Source organism: Drosophila grimshawi, unplaced genomic scaffold, assembly GCF_018153295.1.
Source record: "Drosophila grimshawi isolate 15287-2541.00 unplaced genomic scaffold, ASM1815329v1 contig_1377, whole genome shotgun sequence".
NCBI lineage: Eukaryota > Metazoa > Arthropoda > Insecta > Diptera > Drosophilidae > Drosophila > Drosophila grimshawi.
The window spans coordinates 25,370,067-25,385,295 of record NW_025062900.1 but is presented as its reverse complement, the minus strand read 5'-3'; the positions used below and the strand labels follow the sequence as shown (position 1 = coordinate 25,385,295).

Here is a 15,229-nt window from a genome sequence, read left to right as displayed (position 1 = left end):
GTTAATGATTTGATAGTACTGCTATTAATAAAAATACTAATTTGAATAATTTAATAATAATAATAATTAACTTAATAATTATAAGAATAAATAATAATATTCTGTATGGTTCTTAAAGAACATTGTTTTAAGATCGGGTTCTTGTTGCTGGTACATTCAAAGACCTGTTTAATGAATACTTTAGCTAAGATTGTTTGAATTGGGTTGAGGGTCAGTTTAACAGATTCTTTAAACTTCACCTTTTCAATCCACCAATCTCTGGCAATCCCACGAAGCTGAGACAATATTTGTTGTCAGTGAAGTAGTTTGGCCTGAGAACTTAATGAATAATAAACGAATCTGGTTTGTAGTTGCTCAACATTCACACGGTTCACACCGTTTGGCAAACAACAGTCTTTTTTTCTTTTGGACAGAGGTAAACACACACTAAACAACAATTCTGTTTGCCCAATCTAATGGGCAGCATTCACTTCATAGCTCTCAATAGAATCAAATCAGACACCTTTCTACTACTTGTTACACCCGGGCCATAATTGGATGCCAAAGTATTTGAGACGTGCACGCTGAAGTCGAGTTTTGGTAAAGTTGTATCTGCTACCTGGGGACCCTGCCTCTATATCAATATGGGCGGATTGGGGCGGATTCTTGTTTGCTTTCAATTTGTACACAAATTTGAAAACTTGTGTGTCGCATTACATATTTTGTGCGTGCCATCATTATTATTATGACAAGCATTATTATTATTATTAGGGCAAGTTATGCCGCTCACATTTTCATAACTTGTGCTTTAGTCATTTGCCACAGTGGAATTTTTTGCGTGACCGCAACCTTGTGACCTTGCCACAATTGCTCATCCCCAACATCCTTTGCCACCTTAGCCAACTGACTGGCCTCAATGCATCGTACTTGTGTTGGAAACCCTGATGAATTCTATGCAGGCTCACAGTGTCCTTGCCGTCCGGGCCCGGCCAAGTCTTTTGTGTTGTTTTTTGTGTTTTTTTTTGTTTTTTGTTTTTTTGTTTGTTTGTGTTTTTGGCATTGAGTGCGGCTTGCAACGTTATTGAAAACAATCGCATTGTGCATAATGTTGCATACTTTTTAGACTCACTGTCATTGTTGCAGTCCCTGTTGCAGCCATCTCGGTTTCATTGGCTTTTTGTGCTCAATATTTTAGCTGTTGGCCTTATCGGTTGTCCCCAAATGCATTTACATGCTGATTGCTTTTGAACTTGTCTATGCCATCAGCTTTCGCCCCACAAAGTCAACAAAAGGAAAGCGCATAAAACTTTTAGCAAGTGGCAAACCCTCGAAGTTGACAAGTTGCCAACTAAATTGCTTTTGCCCTCCTCCTCTGCCTTCGCCTCCTCCTCCTGCTCCTTCACACAGCCGAACTGACAATGGCTAAGCGCTAAAAGCGTACAAATGTTGTGCAATTTGTTCGCCGTAAAGCTGGCCCAAAGTATTGAATAACAACAAGTTCCATGTTCTTGGTAAGTACTACGTGTTCGGGTTGTTGTTTCCTTGGCGTCCTGCTCAGCATGACTCTGCTCTCTGGGATGCATGAGGATATTTGTAATGTGTGAAGCGCGTTGCGTAAAATGAAACTTGATTGACATCATCAGGATAAAGCATAACGGCGAAATAGTTACATGTGTAATAACTGTTACGCAAACCATTAAGTTTCACAACTAAGGATTTAATCCCCACGTTGCAAAATCTAATTAATTATGCAATGATTTTGCCTCTTTCCTTCTAATCCGACCTATCCATACTATCTAACTATTTAAATCACTACCACTACATATGTATATATACTTTCTGTTAACTGAATGTTAATGTAATCATAAATTAGATTATATAAAATTGAGAACGAGTAATTAACTAAACAAAAAAATATAAATAAAAGAAAGTATATAATAAATCTATTAGTTTAATTAAAGAATTGTTAAAGTGTTAAAGTTTGAACTACTTTTACAACTGGTGGCATATGCCACTACTACTCCTAACATTACTACTACTTTTTATATAAGTTCGTCTACTCTTACTATTTCTACTACTATGCAAGCCACAAAAAAGTATACTACTCTTTCTCATAATACTTCTTTGTCCACTACCAAAGCCGGCATTATTCAATCAGTCCAATGGAAGTGTCAATGCAGATAAATCTTTTAGTCTGCGGGATATGCAGCCATCAATAATCGTCAGAGGAAGCTATATAGTAACTCAAAAGACTTATATCTCTTTTTTTGATACCATGTGGATATAAGATCAATTAAATTTCCCTGATATTGGCGCAAAGGGCTTCTAAACAGCTTGGTCCTGGCCAGGAGTAGAGAGAACACCTAATCAGATTGCTGGCTACATTGTTGCAGCACCATACTTGGGGCTTGGCTCGTAAATTACTTTCGGTCTCTGTTGCTGTTGCCGTCGCTGTTGCTGTTTCTGTTTCTGTTGCTGTTTTGGTTTCGGTTTCGGTTCTTTGGTCAGGAAATACACCTTTCAATCAAGTTGCAAACCGGAGCCAAGCTCGAAGCCAGCAGCCTCCAGACAGAAACTTCAGCAGCAACAGCAACAGTAACAGCAACAAAGAACAGCTCGATATAAATCACGAAAATTGTCGCAGTCTGTTGTTTGTTTGCGTTCTGTTGTTGTCATTGTTGTTGTTGTTGTAGTCGTTGTTGCGAGTTGCTGTGTGCAGTATGTTTGGGTTTTTCATTTTATGGCAACTGGCATTGTTGTGACAGTTGTTTTTTGCTGCCAGCTGCCAACTGCTTGTTGCTGTTGCTGTTGCTGTTGCTTTTGCTTTTTGCTTTTTGGTTTGTTGTCCTCCGCAAATCCTGTCATGCAAATTATGTTGAGCCTTTGTCCAAATGCAATGGCCTGGCACATATTTCGTTTATTGTGCAACCCTCGACGCTTTATTATATTATTTATACATGTTTAAAGCAGCATTTGCTTTTTGCTGCTCGTTCGTTCAGTTAAGATGCAAAACTTTTAAAGGCTGCTGAAAATGAAATGAACAATTTTGCCGAATATTTGTTCGGCCTTTCAGCGTGACAAATGTAGCGTATTTAAACTGTGCTTAATTATTACAAATTACTCACTGAAGACTCTATTGAGCTACAAAAAATCGCTTTAAATAATAAAAAAATATTACATTGTTTGAGTTTTATTCGTGCTCAGCAAAAAATGGTAATAATGGGAAATCGATATATGTGTTAAAGTAAATTATTTGCGAAACATGATTTTAATTTTTGAATTTACATAATCATATGAATATAGCAGCGCTGATATCAAGTTAACTGAATTCTATGCAGTATTTGATTCCCATTAATGATAAGTGAACTGTATGTAGTATTTAATTTGCTTAAAATTCTTATTTCAGCAGAAGCTTTAAAACAATTAAATGCTGCTTCTAAAATACCCACAATTTTTCTGTTTGCTTACAGAAGAACTTTTGCCATACATTGTAAAGGGAGAAACGTGAACAGGAGCCAAAAACCAAGGAAATTGAAATTGTAAGTGAAGCATTTTGATTAATCTACCGTAAATTGTGCTGTCAGCGGTGTCAGCAGCAACAGCAGAGTCAAACTCAGAGTCAGCGACAACTGCTAGCACTTTTTTGCACTGGGCCAACGGTGCGTATGATTGATATGCGAAATGTAGTCGTGCTAAAAGTTATGGTTTTTGAGCAAATTTAATGCTTTGCAAGGGCGTTAAATAGCGCGTATCAAACCAAGCCCACATACACTACCCACCAACAGACACCGCCCACCGACCACCGCCCACCGCCCACTGTGCACCACCGAACAACAACAGGCAACATGGATGGTGTATGTAGCATTTCCAGGAAAACTCTTCACAGCCAACACACACACACACACACACAAACACACACATTTAGTGGCATATACGAATAGAGTTACTGGGCATTGTCTGAAATGTAATTAATTTATGTACTCGGGGTCTGTTCTGCCTCTTCATTGTCCCGTTTTGAACATGAAGTTCATATTGCATGTTGCTTTCGGGCTTAATTACAGTGCCTGCGGACAAATGCATTGCCAAACAAAAGTTTTGAGCTTAAATAAACGCACAATGCGTCAAGGCTTTTCACAGGCTTATCTATGCATCTATGGCTATTGATAAGCCAATTAAGAGAGACAGAGACGTAGAATGTTGTTGCTGCTGTTGAGATAGGATTCTGTTTCAATTTGTGATTGTGCTGGACTAACTACTCAAACAATGATAATTAATGTTGCTAGTGTGTGAAACAGCATCTGAGCCAGCCATTAAAAAATACATATTGGGAAACATTCAATCTTATTTCCATTTAAAAGTAGAATTCATCGGAGAGTAAGCATATTTATGAAGCCTTTCCTTTCCGTTCTTGATGAAATTTGTACTGTTGTCAGATATTTTTATTTATTTCTTTTTTATTTATTTAATTTTTCTAGTTTTTCTCATATTAACAATTTTGAGTTATTCAGTAATATTTCGTGTTGCAAGCCTTCAAGCTTTGTAATCGGATAATTCAATTATATTCTTGCTCCGTCAGAGAGGTTGCAGGCAGAGCACATATCATGCATACGCCCTGTTGAGCGCATGCAAACTTCTAATTTAGTTATGTTGTGCGTAAAATTGTGTGAGCAGCGGCGTTGCGGGTTGAGGGAGTCGACTACACTTGCAGCAAATACTTGAATAAGCCAAAACTGCCACCGCTTGTGAAGTAAAGGACTGCCTGTGTGTGTATCTGTGTCTGTGTGTGACTGTGTGTGTGTGTGTGTTTGATTGGTAAGAGGATGAATTATGCAACTTGGGTCATTCTATATGCATCTTTGAGGGTTGTGGCTTCATTGAATTTATGCACAGGAAACGTTTCCATTTTGTGTCAAAGCAAAAGGAAGCCGAGTCCACCTTGAGTTTATATGCCTCATGTTTGAGATAAGTTGCAGCAGCAAGAATTTTAGCTCTCTCTAATTGTCAGCGCTGCTAGCGGTTTAAATACTTAATATTGCGAACGGATGCCTCCTGGCCAGGGCCTGATGAAATGGCAACCGTGCCAACTCATTTGACGCCCGACCGGGCAAAACGTGGCCCATTTCCGCAAATGTCTTTTTGCCAAGCGAAGCCGAGCGAAACGTGAGAAATATATGTTTTAAATGCAAAGCCAAAGGCCTGGCAAATGGAACTGTGTTGCGAGTACGTGTTATATACCCTGTACCTGGAGGGTATACACAGTTTACGGATGTGCTGGTGACAGCACTTACAAACTCAAGTGGCTATTTTGGAACCACGAGAATTCTGTCAGAGATTTTGTGGAGATTTGAATACTTAAAACAATTCGCTAATATAATTATGTAGAGGATCACAAGATTTTGAACAAAACATCATTTTTTTAGACAATAAACTAAGAAATAATGCTTGTAATAAGCAAAATATGTACTACAGACCACTTTAATTAATTTTATTTTAAAGTATATGGAAAATTCTTTCTGTAAGTTTTCATCTTCACTAATTACGTACAATGAGCAATTTGAGTGCGGGGTATGTTAAAGTCAATCATTGCAGATTGCAATTTTATTACTTGTTGAATTTAACTGTGCTGTGCTCAAGGTAAAACTTTCCAAGGACAGGGACGCAAAGACAGACATGGACACACGAAGCGACAACAACGCCAGCAACGCCAACGACGACGACGACGACGTCGACAACACTGCATGAAAATCCATGACAAAATGTTACAGATTGGCCGATGCCAAAGCGGCCAGAACACGAAGAAGAAGAAGAATAAGGGCCAGACGCTGAGCCGGATCGGAGCCAGAGCCAGAGCCTTAGCCGGGGCCGGGGCCGGAGCCGAGCTAGAGCCGGGCAAGGCTGTTAAACGAGCCCCGGGCAAAGCTCACTGCAAGAGTGGGAGAGAGAATGAGCGTGTGTGATTAAGAGAGGGTGTGTGAGCGTAAGCAAGAGAGAGAGAGAGAGAGAGAGAGAGAGATGGCTAGCTATGGCCAAACAGAGACAGAGACAGAGACAGAGTCTCGCCTGCATATTTAATCCTGTTGATTTTTATTTGTTTCCGTGTTACTGCCGCTGCTGCATGTTGTACTATTTTTATGTCATTTTATGTGCCTGATGATTTTGCATGCTCTTTGCTGGCACAGCACGCAAACCCCTCCTCCCCTCTCCCCACTCCCCACTCCCCACTCTCCACTCGACCCGGACCGTATGCAGGCTGTTCAGGTAGCTGTCTGCCTGATTACATATTTATGAATATCTCTTTTGTTTCTGGCCGGCTGTCGTCTGTGCCAATAATTCGGGGCAGAAGTAATTTTCACGCCTCCGCAACGTCATCTCCAGCTGCTTTCATGGAGAAGAGACAAGAGAGAGTAGGAAGAGAGATGGAGTGAAGAAGAGAGCGAAACAAGGCTGACATTTGCAAAGACTGCATTGCCATTGGCCACTGTCTGCGTTTGGCCGAAGGCCATTTGGCCGACATGTTCTATGGTCATTGTAAATTCATATGATTTGCCAAATTGACAGACAATTCAACAGAAGTCAGCTCTTCTATTAGCAAGCACTTAGCGGTCCATCGAACATATAAATATTCCATTTGCATTGCATTACCAATTAAATTAGTTAGAATGACTCAGCTCAAGACGTGCTAGCGTCGACTTGTAAATACTCTGCAATAAGGCAATATCTCGCCTATTCTCCTGTATATCGAGCATATCGGGAATACTTTGAATTTAATGTAACATCAATTTTAAGTAAGTCACGTTGATCTTTGGCAACATTTCAATTTCCAATTACAAATGTTGGCTGCTCTTTGAGCTGAACTGCATGGCAAGTGAACCCAAAATTCAAATCTGAATGAAAAAATGGAGCAAAAGCAAAAAAAAAAACAAAACAAAACAAAAAGTTTCATTCTGGGATGACATCAGAGCTCGGCGTGCTCGCAGTGCTTGCTAGGCTGCTCAAGGCCGAGTACGAATGAACAAAAAGTAAATAAATAAATGTAAAAATAAATAAAAGTGACAACGTTGACACAATTTTAATGTCAGTATCGCTCTAAAGCGGAGCACTCACAATCAGCTCTGCTATATAAATCAAATCTCCCTCTTCCCCTGCCTCCCACTGTCTCTTTCTCTCACTCTCACTCTCACTCATTGTCTCTCTCTGGCTGTATCAGAAAGTGGCACAACAATTTGACTGAGGGCTCATTAAAAACCAAATACCGCAAGTCGAAACACAGCTCGAGCAATCGATGAGCCACTTGCAAGTTGCCACAGTAGCGTGGGAACTGTTGGTGTGTGAGAGGGTTGGTTGGCGGGGGGGCGGAGGGTGTGTGAAGTTGTTGGTCCGCCACACGGCACGCTTAATTGATCAACCAATTCATCAATCGGTCAATCAATCAATAAGGCATTCAGTCACTCAATGAAACACTACATTAAAAGCTGATTGATTTATTCATGTTATCGCACAGCCAGCCAAGCAGGCTAAGCTGAAACTATCGAAGTGTAACTGGCAGTTCTTCGAGGCTCAAGCTATTTGGTCTACAAAACGCTGGTGCACATACTGGAGGTCATTTGTGTTTTGGCTTACGTAGTTAAATAGTTACACATATGTGGCTATAAATAATAACACCCAACAATCAGATATACATAATGCAAAAGTAATCTTCATTAAACAACTTCTCTCATGTGGTTAAATGCCTGTTTAATGACTTAATAGCCAATGGACAAAGTTAAATATTGGCATTAACTTGGCCTTGATTTTAAGCCTGCACATATTCGCACTGAGTCAGCTGATCTTAGTTGCTAGACTCCACATCATATTCATCACTGACCTAATAGTTAATCACACTGCCATTGGCAGCGCTTGAATCTGTACCTAAATGGGGGAAACCCCGTTCCCCTTCTCCCTTCCTTGCAAACACATTTTAAATGCGGCGAAAACAACTTGAAAATTGTTATAGTATTTTGTGGTTATTTCTCTCACTCTCGCCCTCTCATGAGCAAATCGGCTTAAATACGCACCAGAGAATTCGCTTTCATGTCGAAATACGTTTTTTATTTCATTACACTGCACTTGTTTACATTTCTTTCTTTATTTCTCTCTTTCTCTCTCGCTTTCTTGTTTATTTGGTTAAGATTCTAAAATAACTTGACCGCAACAAAAGCGCCAAATTCGTGCCAAGTTGTTTTCTCCGCTTAAACTCCACAAGTCTGTGTGCTGTGTGTACTTAATCAGCTGAAAGCGTAGCCAAGTTTTGGCCAGAATGATGGCCAGATCACGTATACGCCCGGTATGACGGGCAGAATTGATTTGCAATGCGCCAAGGGCGGAGAAACAGCAAAATGCTAGATAAGTAAAATATTGTATGCCATTACCAAAGCATTTGGGAGTAATCAGTTGCATTCAGGGTTGCGAAAAGGACCAGCTGTAAAAAATGGGTAAAGAAGACAAACTTGTATTATGGTTTCAATCGAAACTTTGCTGCAGGATAAAACGTAAAGTCATCTGAAGATGATATTATAAAAAAAACAGAGCTCTAAGGGTAAAATCTGAATCTGTTGGAAATGAGTAGACCTTAAGCATATCTTGTGCACCTATAAAAAAGCACAGCTTCGAAGCAAGCCATTTTATTCAGAAAAGGTAATAAATAAAAATGATGTGGCTAATTTTGATGCTTTAATTAGCTGAAGAATATTTAATCAAAGCTAGTAAATATGTGTATAAATTTCACTGCGTATTAGCAAATGTGGTTAAGAGTAGAATCATTTTCGAATTTGGAGCAGTTTTTAGTTAATTGAGATGTGGAAAAACCACTACAACCACCACCACAGAACAACCACAGTGTCGACTTAAGAGCTTTTGCGTACCATTTTACTTGATGACTTGTTCAGGCGCCGAAAGCCGAAAGCCGCAAACTAAATGCAAGTTTTCTGCAACAGCAGAAACATTTTCACAATTTTTTCAATTGCCTTTTCCTTTTTTTTTTTTGCATTTTTATATTTGCTTTTACTCTCCAGCGATTGTTGTGCGCTGCGAAACAATGGAAATGCATTTAACACAAAAAGAGCTGAGTGCCTCAAACTGGTCGAGTTGGTAGTTTATCAGCCAACTTGGCTTTTGGGCGCCATTCAGCGGGAATTGTAAGCGCTTTAAAGTTAAGAGCATGTGTGGGCGTGTCAACGCGTCCAAGGAGTGGCCCAAAGCCAAGCCTGGTGACCAGCTGCGCAATATACCACATTGCTGTCAAACCGTGTTCCATTATTTCTACCTTTTACCAACTCGAGCTCGAACTCCAACTCCAACTCCATTTCCATTTCAATTTGTTTTCCTCTTGCTGCCTTTGGTTTATTGATTTCACGTAGATTTGACATTGCATCGATTGACTTTGGACTTTGTTTATGTTGCTGCTGGCTAAATAGTTTTCCACCCCTATAAAAAGTAACAAAAATATTACTCATACGTCTCAATGGCCTACATATTGTTGGACATTTGTATTGCTATGGGCGTAGAAATCAAATATTTATTCTCATTTATACCCTAAACATAAACACAATCTGACAAAGCAACAACAAATCCATCAGCAGCAGATTCAATTTATCCTTGAGAATATATAATTCATTTAAATGATGTTTACAAATTCAAAAACTATATATATACGCACATTGGGCAAACTATTGATCTTTTTGCACAAAATGTCTGCCATTGAACATAATGTAATGTAATAAGTCAATAAAATGAAATTCCCAAACTACTCATACTACTCAATGCTGTTGTGCAGTGGAAAGTTGGATATGTGTGTATGTAGGTGTATATCCATTGTTTATTTCCAACCGATGTCCTCCGAACTGGTGTTCCAGCTCTGCAGCACTGAATGCCAGTCGACAGTTAGGATGGTAGCTTTGTGTGATTGTGTTTGTGATTGTGATTGTCTATTAAGTATGCAATGTCCAGGGCTAATTGGCAGGCCCCCATTAGGTATGGCCAATGCCATTGTTCTGACGACTGATTTCATTAACCGTCGCTTAATTGCATCATAAATGGTTAGTGAAGTCATTTTAAGTCACATACCGGCAATTTATACAATTGAATTGGGGCTCACACCGGCAAGTCAGGCAGCCTGGAGGCACCCAGGCAGCTCTCTGGACTCTGGTCAGGACTTTGCTGCTGGCCGTGACCCAGTTTAATGTAGCAATAAATGTATGTGGCTCGATTCTAGGCTGCAGACAGCAGCTGAACAGCGTATTCATGTCAAGTGGCACTTGTGGCATCTTACGCTCTTTGACGCTCCTTGCCTCTAATTTTGTATAGCCCACTTTGAGGCAACACAGCCACAGCAATACAGCCACAGACATGAGCAATTTGGCCAACATTGAGTCCACAGATTGAGCTGCTCGTCACGTAATGCGCAATTCGCATGGCAGCAGCAACAACATCTTTGGCAGGTGAATCGGACAACAACTTGGCAGGGGAAAATCACTTGCTGTTTGTCGCTGCTGCTGCACGTGCACGTGCAACCAGCTGTGGCAAGGATAAGGCTGGGCTTCCTTTCCTCCACTTGGCCTGTTTGCCATTTGTTGTGTGCTCATAAGCTTTTGTTTGGCGCTTAGCTCAGCAATCTGGTTGAGATAGCAGCGGAAGGGTATTTGTGAGTTTAGGGAAGCTGTTTGCGAAAGCAATAAGAAGGCTCCGTTCGAGAGAGTGAGATGAGAGTGATTAAGTAGAATTGCTGTTTATTATTGTGAGTACACGTGCCACAAGAGTACAAGGGTTCGTATTAGTCTCCTATATAAGATGGTCTAAGTTATAAATCACCGATACATTTATTACAATGTGGTTCAACGAAAGCCTTAAATTCCATGCCAAGAGCACTCCAGTATTACTGAAGTATGTCATAGACCCACATAGCCCAGACATAGCTCTTATATACAAGTAATATAAGTTCATTTTAAGAGCCATAAGCTGGCCCTTAACTTGTTCAGTCATGTCGTTGGAAATTTTAGTGTTACACTCCGCAATTTTGCATTCATAAATAAATTTGCATGCATGCTTTTGGCATATAAAACGACGCAAGCCATTTGGCTGTCCAACTATATTCAAAGTGGAGATATTTTTGGGTATTACGCATCCCGGTGTAAGCTTTGTGGTCAATTCCGCAGAGGTTTTCAGCTTATTTTGGAGTATTTACAAGTTGCATGAACAGTGCTGAGCCAACTGTGCTTCAGCTTAATTAATGATGTACATGTGTTTGCTCAACGCTATCTCTTTCTCCTTGCCTCTCTCTCACACACACACTCTCCATCTCTCTCTCTCTCTGTCCGTGTGTAGTCTGCTTTTTGGCGCGATTTAGGTGCCGAGCTTCATTCGTTAAACGTGATTTTTACTCAGTATTTGCCCGGCAAACAGGCGACACAGGCGAGTAAAATACGAAAGAGGCGACTGCAAACGAAAACCACATTCACATTTACAGTTACAGCTGGTCTGCACCGCTTTGGCAGCCACTTTACTTCACCCTTCCGCTGCCACGTTGAACTAATACGAGCGTGGCGCTGCCCCAGGGACATTTGTGGCACGGCCTCTTCATTTGTTTACCTTGACCACCAAAAGCATGAGAGGACACGTTTAAATGCTGTTCAACATTTCTTTTTTCTGTTTTCCGTTTTGCTGTGCGAAGGGCAGGCCTCGTTGTCATACATCATATTTAACTGCCTGGTAAGGACTCATGAATCATATATGAGATGCCCTAGATTTTCAGCTGTATGCTATTACTACTCAACTATGCTAAACATCCAAACAAAGTTCAAACACATAGCAACAATGAACACCTTGCAGTCAACATTATGTTTAGTAAACGCATTTCTTAATAAAGGTTTTTCACTTTTAACCTGACTTATGTGCTAATGCAAGTTAAAATCCAAATCTTTATTAAGAATGAATAGCTTGCAATCAAAATTCTGCTTGTCTAATTTATTGATGGACTTATTTCATTATGAATCTGAATCCAAATCTTATTTAAGAGAATTTTAAGAATTTGAAGTTCTGTTATGGAAGCACCTTGGCTTGTTTAGTCAGGTTACTAAGCAGTCGCTTTGCAGCACTTGAATTATGATGCAACATAATGCTGCACACGGGAATATTCAGCTTTGAAGTTCTATACAAAGTCAACGGCGTGGCTCAACAAAATGAAATTCCTTTGCCGCTCAGGCGGAGTTTACATAAATTTCCCGGCATTATTGTCCGGTGGAAATACAATGCCGTTTCTGAGTGATTTTTTTCTTCTATTATTAGATGGCCAGGTGCTTCAGTTCCACGTTAATCCTCCGGTGGGGCAGGCAGGCAGACAGTGTCTGATGTCTGATGGGATATGGGGCAGCCTTATGCAAAGCGCGGCTCTTGCTCTTAACTTTTATTGGCGGAACGTGACCGAGATACGCTGCTTCACACGCAAAATATAAGTATTAAGGTGTATATATTTATGTATAAATGTGTATGTAGGTGCGAGAGGCAATACAAAAAGTGCATTAAATATTTACTTCATCAATAACACATTTTTTTGTTGAAGAATTGGCTGGGGTTGTTGGGGTGTGGACATGTTTCAATTACCTGCGCGAGAATAAACCATCTTTTTTTTCTCTGCCTCTGATTATTATTTGCCACCAGAAGTTTCCCTTGGTTTACTTTACATATTTTGTACGCGGCAACAGATTCTTTTGAATCCGAAGTTCGTCGGAATTTGTTTTATATTAGACAGAGGTGGACCCCTCAAGCAACCGGAATTTTGAATAATTTATTGGGTTTCTTGCAAATATTTCGCATCTTACATCTCAAATCGCATATCAATTCTGCTGATCTCATTTGTGACTTGATATATAGTAGTTGCTCCTTTGTATGCATAAATATGTATATGCATATTTATATGTGGGTTTGTCTGTTGCTGAAATTATGCGTGAGTAGCCAAATTTGATTTGATACCACTGCTTGATACGCTTGTGGCATCAACAACAAATTTGCCCTCTTGCAAATGAGTCTTATAATCGAAATTCTCCTAAGGACTTGCAAAAATCTTGGGTGACTCATGTTAAATATCGAACTCGATTTGTAGTCATATATTGTGGGCAAAAATAGTGCAACAGCAGAATCTTTCGTTGTGATTAGCACTTTTAATAATAAAACCCACAAACCTATATAAATACTGATTTATGGATTTTTGTTTGGAATTTTATAAAAACTGCTTTATTTATTATTAAAATTTGTTCAGGGTAAACAGATACAAGTCTTTTTGGGTTCTTTCTTAGTCTTTTACTTTCCTATAATTTTTTTTGTACAATTTTTAGTCTGATTGGATTTGGATAGGTTTTCGCACCATTTCTTGTAAAGCAGTTTGACAATTTAAAAACTCTAGACTTATGAAATCCTTGCATTAATTTTTTCCATTTGAAGTTTTTAATTTGAGTACTTCCTTTTAAATTTATATTTTTTTTTTTATTATACACCATATTATTATGTATACAAGTTTGTGTGTGTAATTTCAAATATTCATGCTCTAAGACTTTTTTTTAATTTAGACTAATTTATATTAAATATACAATCAAATAATTCAAACATTTTTATTTTATAGTAGAAAAAGTTTTGTACAGTGCATATTTTACAATTACTAAATTTTAAATACTTTAATAATTAATCACTTGCTGATTATCCTTATATAATTTGTCACCATTCTAAATAACAATAATCGGTAATCAGATTGCTCAGATCATCATGTTAAAATTTAAAAAACAAATATTATTATATATTATATATATATTATTATATAATATAAGCACACATCCTCAAATTTGTCCACTCAGCTTGAGTTTCAGCTCTTTCGAGGGAGAATCCCCAATGGGCAGTGGGGGAGAAAACAATGCTAATTATGAACCGCAACCAGCTGCAGGGAAAATATAAAGGAATGGGAAGCCGGCCAAAAGACAGTAAAAGAGCTGCTCATTTTATGCTCATTGAGTGGACAACACTGGAGAGCGACAATTGTTGTCGTTTTTAGTTGTTATTGTTCTTGTTCTTGTTCTCGTTCTTGTTGGTTTTGAGGCGTGGTCTTTGTTGTCATGCATTAGATTATATCATTAGGATGCTCGTTGTGCATAATTTAATTAAAATGGCCAGTGGCCCAATTGTGTGCCTGTTGCTCTTCTTGTTAATACTTTATTGTTGTTCTTGCTGTGTGCTGGCATTGTTATTAAAATTGAATTAAAACGCTATTAACAGCAACAGCTTAGCGGCCGCTACACAGTCTGGCAAGCTGTTAACGCCAAATTGATTGCCCAGCCACTTGGCAACAACTTTAATTCACATTCAGCCGCACTCACACTCACCCAAACAAACAAGCAAATAAGCTCACAAACACCCAGACACTCGCTCACTGGGGCTGGCAACGTGAAAGCGCAGTCATTTAACTTTGACATCCTTGGGCTTCATTAAATGCAAAAGCCGACACACAAACACACAAATACACATGCGTACATCCTTCAAATGCAACAGCGCAGAAGTCCAAACCCCGGAACAGTTTAATTAATGTCAAGTATTAAGTGTGATTACGTCGAGTACACATACATATACGAGCTGCTGCAGCAGCGTAGCGGTTGAGCGCTGTTCAGGCCACTGTTTTACCGTAATTACAGATTGAAAGTCTCGTGATTGCCTTCAACTAGAACACTAAAAGGCAGGTACTTACATGCCAAAAGTCTCGCTCCTAATCCTGCGTCTGCAGGTTAGTCTTGCCTCTAATTACGCGACCGACAGGAGCTTAAACCTATATAAGGACTTATACGCACTTCCAAGCGATGAGTAAGTAATAAACACTAAATACCATCGAATAAGTCGAATAGGAGAAGTCAAAAACGTACTGAAAACTGAAGTCTACAGTAATTTTCAAGTGGTAAACGACGATTGTAAAATATTGAGAAATAATGTGTCCATTTTTTGTATGCAACTTAAGATTATCAATTAAACTTAAATTATAAGCTTTAGGCATGATTGCTTTCAGGATTTATTTTGACAATAAAATTGCACGACAATTGAATCAGCGAAAAGAAATATTACTTAAATTACTTGAATAGATAATACTCTTCGTTCATCAAAGTACTCGATTTAAAGACAACTTTCTTATGCTCTTTATAAAGTTTAATTGTTCGGCTGCAACTCGTCATTTGTTTGGCAGCACAAA

The 15,229-nt window shown here is 39.1% G+C and overlaps 1 protein-coding gene across 2 annotated transcripts in view; it reads left to right on the top strand.

Annotated features, from left to right (window-relative positions):
• LOC6567151 overlaps positions 1-15,229 on the top strand; it is a 51,822-nt gene that overhangs the window by 32,270 nt on the left and 4,323 nt on the right. For both annotated transcript variants that reach the window (XM_043214639.1, XM_032739614.2), the window contains one exon: positions 3,450-3,518. The gene's annotated coding sequence lies outside the window, so the exon portion shown is untranslated. The remainder of the gene's footprint in view (positions 1-3,449; positions 3,519-15,229) is intronic.